Source organism: Muntiacus reevesi, chromosome 1 (assembly GCF_963930625.1).
Source record: "Muntiacus reevesi chromosome 1, mMunRee1.1, whole genome shotgun sequence".
NCBI lineage: Eukaryota > Metazoa > Chordata > Mammalia > Artiodactyla > Cervidae > Muntiacus > Muntiacus reevesi.
The window spans coordinates 5,261,684-5,268,145 of NC_089249.1; the positions used below are offsets into that span (position 1 = coordinate 5,261,684).

The 6,462-nt window shown below is 33.1% G+C and overlaps 1 pseudogene; it reads right to left on the minus strand.

The window, feature by feature from the left end:
- Positions 1–3,180: 3,180 nt before the first annotated feature.
- LOC136158803 (olfactory receptor 6C2-like) lies at positions 3,181–4,088 on the minus strand (annotated as a pseudogene).
- Positions 4,089–6,462: the final 2,374 nt, after the last annotated feature.

Here is a 6,462-nt window from a genome sequence, read left to right on the forward strand (position 1 = left end):
ATGTGTTTGTTAGCCATCTGTATGTCTTCTCTGGAGAAATGCCTGTTTAGTTCTTTGGCCCATTTTTTGATTGGGTCGCTTATTTTTCTGGATTTGAGCTGCAGGAGTTGCTTGTATATTTTTTGAGATTAATTCTTTGTCACTTTCTTCATTTGCTATAATTTTCTCCCATTCTGAAGGTTGTCTTTTCACCTTGCTTATAATTTCCTTCATTGTGCAAAAACTTTTAAGCTTAATTAGCTTCCATTTTTTAATTTTTGCTTTTATTTCCATTACTCTGGGAGGTGGGTCATAGAGGATCCTGCTGTGATTTATGTCAGAGACTGTTTTGCTTATGTTTTCCTCTAGGAGTTTTATAGTTTCTGGTCTTACATTTAGATCTTTAGTCCATTTTGACTTTATTTTTGTGTATGGTGTTAGAAAGTGTTCTAGTTTCATTCTTTTACAAGTGGTTGACCAGCACCAGCACCAGTGGTTTTCCCAGTACCACTTGTTAAACAGATTGTCTTTTCTCCATTGTATATTCTTGCCTCCTTTGTCAAAGATAAGGTGTCCATGGGTGCATGGATTTATCTCTGGGCTTTCTATTTTGTTCCATTGATTTATGTTTCTGTCTTTGTGCCAGTACCATACTGTCTTGATGACTGTAGCTTTGTAGTATAGCCTGAAGTCAGGCAGGTTGATTCCTCCAGTTCCATTCTTCTGTCTCAAGATTGCTTTGACTATTTGAGGTCTTTTGTATTTTCATACAAATTGTGAAATTATTTGTTTTAGTTCTCTGAAAAATACCATGGGTAGCTTGATAGGAATTTCATTGAATCTATAGATTGCTTTGGGTATTATACTCATTTTTATTATCCTGATCCATGAACATGGTATATTTCTCCATCTATTTGTGTCATCTTTGATTTCCTTATCAGTGTTTAATTGTTTTCTATATATAGGTCTTTTATTTCTTTAGGTATTTTTATTCCTAAGTATTTTATTTTTTTTTGTTGCAATGATGAATGGAATTGTTTCCTTAATTTTTCTTTCTGTTTTCTCATTGTTAGTGTATAGGAATGCAAGGGATTTCTGTGTGTTAATTTTATATCCTGCAACTTTACTATATTCATTGATTAGCTCTAGTAATTTTCTGGTAGAGTCTTTAGGGTTTTCTATGTAAAGGATCATGTCATCTTCAAACAGTGAGAGATTTACTTCTTTTCCAATCTGGATTCCATATTATTTCTTTCTGTTTTTTTTTTTTTTTTTTCCTTTTGATTGCTATGGCTAAAACTTCCAAAACTATGTTGGATAGAAGTGATGAGAGTGGGCATCCTTGTCTTGTTCCTGACTTTAGGGGAAATGCTTTCACATTTTCGCCATTGAGGATAAGTTTGCTGTGGGTTTATCATATATGGTTTTTATTATGTTGAGGTATGTTCCTTCTATGCCTGATTTCTGGAGAGTTTTTATCATTAATGGATGATGAATTTTGTCAAAGGCTTTCTCTGAATCTATTGAGATAGCCATATGGTTTTTATCTTTCAATTTGTTAATGTGGTTATTGCATTGATTGACTTGCAGATATTAAAGAATCCTTGCATCCCTGGGATAAAGTCCACTTGGTCACGATGCATGATTTTTTTAAATATATTGTTGGATTCTGTTGCCAGAATTTTGCTAAGGATTTTTGTATCTGTATTCATCAGTGGTATTGACCTGCAGTTTTCTTTTTTTGTGGCATCTTTGTCTGGTTTTGGAATTAGGGGGATGGTGGCATCGTAGAATGAGTTTGGAAGTTTACCTTCTTCTGCAATTACCTGAAAGAGTTTGAATAGGATAGGTGTTAGCACTTCTCTAAATTTTTGGTAGAATTCAGCTGTGAAGCCATCTGGTCCTGGGCTTTGTTTGTTGGAAGATTTCTGATTACAGTTTTGATTTCCGTGCTTGTGATGAGTCTGATAAGATTTTCTATTGCTTCCTCATTCAGATTTAGAAAGTTATACTTTTCTAGAATTCGTCCATTTCTTCCAAGTTCCATTTTATTGGCATATAGTTACTGATAGTAGTCTTTTATGATCCTTTGTATTTATGTGTTGTTTGTTGTGATTTTTCCATTTTCATGTCTAATTTTGTTGATTTGGTTCTTCTCCCTTTTTTCCTTGATGAGTTTGACTAATGGTTTATCTATTTGATTTGGTATCCATTAGCGTGAAATATCTTTTTCTATCCCTTCACGTTTAGACTGTATGTGTCCCTTGTTTTGAGGTGGGTCTCTTGTACTGCTGTTGGACTTCTTAAAGAATTAGCTTTTAATCTCTTTAGCTTGCTTAACTAACTTCATTTTATACCCATAGTAAGTTACATTTTCCATTTACTTTTGTTAATTCTTCGTTTTTTTCAGTTTATCCAGATGAGTACAAATTCCCCTCTTTGGGGCTAGTTTACTTTTTTGTAAATAATGAATAATTTAAGATAACAGAATTCCTATTGACTGTAGCCTTTTCAGTGTTCTAAATAATTTGTGATGTTATGTCTGCATTTCATTGTTTTCCTGATAGTAATTAGCTGATTTGGTGTAAAAACTATAATTTCCAAGGAATTACATCTGTGTGAATTTTTCAATTTGTTGTATCTAATAATTTAGATAATTATGATAGAATTTGGAATATAAAAGCTCAGTTGGTGTTAGATGTTGGCATAGGTATCAAATATACTGGGGATGTTTTCCCCTTGATTCACAGCTGGGGAAGCTACAGATAATACTTCTCAGGAAAAAATGCAATCTTTCCATGAAAATAAGTACGGTTTTCTAATTCAAACTTTCATTAAATGTGCATCTATTGTGTCCCAAGTCTTCTTACTACAGTAATCCTGAGACTTCAACCTTAAGTCTCTGTGATCTACAGTGCAACCTCTGTTCCCATATACCTGCCTATACTCTTCTGATTATCCATATGCTTAGTTAAATCATTATTTCTAATACATTCTATTGACAACTTTTAAGATAGATTAAAAAGAACTTTTATCAAATTTTATCTGCTATATACGTGTTCATTGTAATAATATGTATTATTGAATATGTATTATTGAATATGTATTAATGAATTATGTTTCAAAAATTCCTCCTTCCTATCCTTTTGAGATATTTTAAAAATATTTTTTTTCTTACTTAGATGAGAACAAGGCAATTCTTTAGATTGAGTCCTTAAAGGCTTTCTGAACTTGTTTCTTTCTCAAGGTATAAATAAATGGGTTCAACGTAGGTGAAACAGAAAAAATGAGGAGTGAAGCCACTTTATTAATGGTCACTTCTTCCTTTGATGTAGGATTCATGTAGATGAAAATGCATGTGTCGTAAGTGATAGAAAGCACAATCATGTGAGAAGAACAGGTTGAAAAGGACTTTTTCCTTTGCTGAGCAGAAGAGAGCCTCAAAATTGTCTTCACGATGCAAGCTTATGACAGAACTACACAAGTAAGAGTAATATTTAGGGTCAGCACAGCACAGATTATAACCGTTTGTTCCATCAGCCATGTTTCTGAGCATAAGATTTTCACTAAAGGAAATGTATCACAGCCAAAATGATCAATCTTGTTAGAGTCACAAAATTTTAGATTTAAACCTAGGCTAAGTAGTGGGATTAATACACACAAAGCAGCCATCCAGCAAGAGATGATGAGAATTCTGCAGACTCTGTTGCTCATGATGGTCACGTAGTGCAAGGGCTTGCAGATGGCCACGTAGCTGTCATAGGAAATGGTAGCCAGCATAAAAAACTCTGTTATTCCACACAGATCAGTAAAAAATGCTTGAAGGGCACAAGAATTATAGGTAATGACCCTGTCACCTGTAGCTATGTTCTACAGGTATCTAGGGATACAAGAAGATGTGAAGGAGATCTCCAAGAAGGAGAAATTTTTTAAGAAAAAGTACATTGGCATCTTCAGGTGGGAATCCACAATTGTGAGGGTGGTGATGGTCAGGTTTCCAGTAAACTCCGTGTGTAGGTAAGGAATAGAAAGATAAAAATTAAACCCTGCAGTTCAGGGTGTTCTGTCAGTCCCAGCAGAATGAATGTTGTTACTGTACCGTTTCTCATCACTGACTTCTGACTTCTCTCCAATCTGTATGTGATATTCAGAGATATTTGCTTATAAGATTATAGACTACTTTAACTGATTTAAAATTTAATGCATTTAATATTTTCATTTTTATATATAATGTGATATATATATATGTATATATATATATATACACACACACATATATTTCATCTGTCTATCATGTGTTTAAAATTTTCCATTGTGACTAAGTAGATGCTGAGGAGTTATACTTTTATAGGTTGCAATAGTATCTTTTGACTTTCAATATTTTTCCTTGTTCAGAAATGAAATCAGAAAATTGCATCCTTGATTTCATATCTTTTCTTGACACTCTGAATCTTTTTAAAACAGTGCTAGGATGAGTGGGGTTTACTTTATAGACTCTAGGTTAAAAATTGAGCTCTTTATTCCAAAAGAAAATTCTTTGTGCTAGTTTCTTTTTAGGTTAAGTGCACTTAGTTCTAACAAACAAGCTCTGCTGCTTGCCCATCACCCACTGCTGCATAGTCCACGTGTTCTCTCTTTTTTTTTTCCATCATTGCCTTTACTGAATATGTGTGTTACCCTGCTGCTGGTATATATGATAATCACCTTCTCTTCCTTTCCACATCTTCCAGTCGAGGAATTAATCTTCATTGATACTATACCAGTAGAGACTCAAATATTTCTAATATACAACTAGTGTTTCTTATCTTGAGATTTTCTAACTCAATGAATAGAAAAATGTTCACCCTTTTGTGCCTGGTTCATTTATTTTACAAGTATATTTACTTTAATGTTTAACTTATTGTATTCTTTTCTTACTGAGGTTGGTCAGGATTGATTGTAACTACTTACTCAGGTCCAATTTTTCTGATGTAGAGTAAAATCACTAACTGAGGATTACAGCTTACTTGAAAGTTAAAATCTTCTTAAGGAATTTAGTCTCCCATTCAACTGCTGTAAGTATTTACATCAAATTGAGATGTAGAAGAAATAGACATGCATATGTATTTGCAGTTCTTTCTTTCATCTTTCATAATAATCTCGCAGGTGATATGTGCATCATTTTGAAATTTTACTGTGCTCTTGAAACTTTGACCATCATGCAATTCTTAAAATACATCTATTTTTTTTTACAAGACTACATTATAATAGAAGTTAGTAAGCATATTGACAATAAAATATTAGTGTCTGATTTCTGATTATTCTTTCAAACGAATGTTCAATATGAACACATGGCTATATAATGAGATATATCATTTCAGTCATTATGTTATTTTTGGGGGTATGTAAAAAGGGATGAAAGGGCATGCTTACATATTTCTATATACAGGAAATGACTTTTTTTTGAGATTGTATATCTATTCAAAGTTGTGAATATTTCTTACATTAACTTTGATACAGGATTTTTTTTTACATATGACATACACCTCCCAGGAAATGAAATTTATCCACACAAGGGAAATTCATTCTAAAAGCTGGCATCTCAAAAATATATTTTAATATATTAAAAATGGAAATTACTACTGAAATACATTTGTTTCCAGAGGAAAATATAACAAAGATCCTATTAAAGGAATTACAATCCAAGAGACAAACTTTATCATACTTACTCTTCTGTGAGTAAATCAAAGCTTCTGGTGTTTGTTTAAGAATAGAAAAATTAAGATTATAATGTTAATAATCATATTTTAATAAAAATATTTATGTCTTCACATTCATTGGCATGTCTGGAAATGAATATGGCTCCCTTTGGTCACCATCTCCAACAAACTGGAAAGATTTGCTTATGATGGGCTTAGTGCTATTATGAATGTCCAAATATTTTCTTACTATCTCCATGATTGAAACAAAAATAAATTTTGGTAAGAGCTGAGGAATTCTCTTAACTGCTAGAGGAGATATGTGTTAAATCAACAGGACAAAGAGGAGTGCTTTTACAGTCAGTGTCAAATGTCACTTTGTTTTTAATTTGCAGAAAATACCACCAAGTGACAAAAACAAATGGTCCTTGCTGACCTACAATCAAGAGTCATTATTTACTCTGAGTAATAAATTTTGGCAAAAACACAACACAGGCTTCAGTGGGGGATTATGTCTTTGGATACTGTTGTCCTCCTGACCTGTGTCAAAGGCTGTTACTTTGACACAGGTCAGGAGGACAACAGTATCATTTAAACCACAAAAATCATTTTAAAAAATCTTTCACATATAACAAGGCATCTGGGAAGACCCAGAGGGATGGGATGGAGAGGGAGGTGGGAGGGGGGATCGGGATGGGGAACACATGTAAATCCATGGCTGATTCATGTCAATGTATGGCAAAACCCACTACAATATTGTAAAGTAATTAGCCTCCAACTAATAAAAATAAATAGAAAAAAAAAA